We start from the raw sequence: 2,267 nt of genomic DNA on the forward strand, positions 1-2,267 counted from the left end.
CAGAATAGTATGACCATATCTGATATATGAGACTATGTGTACTTAGTCTGATAACATTCAACTTTTTAGACGAATCAAACTAATTAGAGCTTATCAGTCTAAGTAATAATAATGTAGTAAAAAATAAAAAATAACAAAGTAATAAATAATAATAATTAGTAATGATAAAATATAGGAAATGCAGAATAGTATGACGATATCTTATATATGAGACTATGTGTACTTAGACTGATAAAATCCAGCTTATTAGACTAATCGGGCTAATTAGAGCCTATCAGTATAAAATAACAATAATAATAAGTAAGACACTCTTATCACGTTCTCCAACAATTCACCCCCACACAGCTACCTCCTCATGTATCACTGGCCCCTCCCTTTTAGACTGTAAGCCCTCAGGGGCAGGGGCCTCCTTACCATCTTGTCCTGAATTGTATTGTGATTGTAATGTCTTCCTTATATTGTAAAGCGCTGCACAAACTATTTCCGGAGGAAGAGGGATGATGGGATTTGCAGTTTCAGCCTGGCTGGAGTGCTGAGGTTGTCCGCCCTTGTACTATATCACAAATGTACATCCATTATGCTAACAGAGTTATCACTGCAATAAGTAATTTATATATGTAATGTAGTATGAATGTGGTATGTTTGTTGTTTTTTTTTTTACCATCTACCATTTTTATGGCACTACACAGCCAATTTATCTTCCTTTCTATACTCCTTTCCTATGTAAAGACATGGCGGCCGCTATGTCAACTGATGCTTGCAAACCTAAATATACAAACTTAAACACTTTTTTTTTTTTCTCCATAGATATGCTTTTCATCCTCCGTCACACCAATGTGCAATTTTATTCTGATGGGGTATTGCAAAAGTATTGGTGACAGGTTCTCTTTTTAGACCTCAGCTCTTCTCTTGTTTAGACCAGCCTGAAAAACATTCCAGCCCTACCATAGACAAAAACATTTGATTTTATGTTGGGTAGAAAATGGAAGGCTTAGGGCCTCTGCCCGTTTTTTGTGTCTCTCTACTGTGGAGATATACGCTCACTTCCTGTCGAGGCAGGGAGTAAAAGGAAAGCTCTCCAATGGGGGCACAGACCACAATAGAAAAAGCAATAGAACTTCTGACAATGTTTCTATTGCCATCTGTGCCTTCCTGTCTGGGTGACAATCTTTATTTCTTGTTCTGGTGTCACGAGGACAGGAAGTGAGAAATAACCCCCCCCTCCCTGAAAGGGACAAGATCGGACAAGATGAAAAAAATCACTGACAGAAATGTAACTGTTCTCCTTTCTATCCGAAATAAATAAATATTCAGATGGAGTTAGGCTAGGTTCACACATCGGGGATCATGTGCGGGTGGACACAGCGATTGCCGCCGGACCCCATTGATTTCAATGGTGTTACATCCGCGCGGCAAAAAAGGTACATAGTTAGTCAGGTTGAAAAAGGGCACAAGTCCATCGAGTTCAACCTACATGTACCTCTTTTTGCATCACGCACAGTGTGGGTTTTTTAAACGTGATCGCACGGGCAGTATCGCGGCGGGAAACTGGAGTGCCATTAGAAAATAATGGCACCTCCAGCACGATCGGTGACCGTACGCTTTCGTGCAGGATTGCCATGCGATCACGGATCGCCATAGTGTGAACCTAGTCTTAAGGTTCAAAATGCAGAGAGAGTATAAAGAAATGACCGCTTTGTGTATTTATATTTCATGTTTATTTCTGCACTTCATCAGAACCCAGAAAAATGAAAACGTTATAATATCTAAAATATACAACATATTTACATACAGTCATTGAAGCTATTGCACAGTTTCCTTTCAGCTCAGACATGTACAGATAAATCATTTGCAGGTTTGATGTGCTTCCCATGGAGAAGTCTTTGGGGCCAGGTCCATCTCTGCCTTTGTATGCCCGAGATGCTAATCATCTGACCATTATTAGGAGCAGTGACCCCCAGCCCAATGAAGCTCCACCCCTGCCCTGCCGAAGCCCCATACCCAGCTCGGTAAGCAAGCTGTGTGGGGAGGAGGAAGGTAGGTGACAGGGAGGAGCCTCACTGTCCCTCACTTGCCCGTCACTGGTGAGGCATCGAGATCAATGTCCTCACCGTTTGTTTGTTTTTTTCTCTTTTTTTTGATTGGACAGCTTGGACCAATGGCGCTTTGCCATTGGCCCAAGCCATCCACAGAGTTCACGCCTCTAACAGAGAGTAGAGGCTGCGACAGCTCTTGCCTTAGCAAGTTAGGTTACACAAGCAGTGGGG

This window comes from Nanorana parkeri, unplaced genomic scaffold, assembly GCF_000935625.1.
Source record: "Nanorana parkeri isolate BGI_ZX_2015 unplaced genomic scaffold, ASM93562v1 scaffold31, whole genome shotgun sequence".
Classification (NCBI taxonomy): Eukaryota; Metazoa; Chordata; class Amphibia; order Anura; family Dicroglossidae; genus Nanorana; species Nanorana parkeri.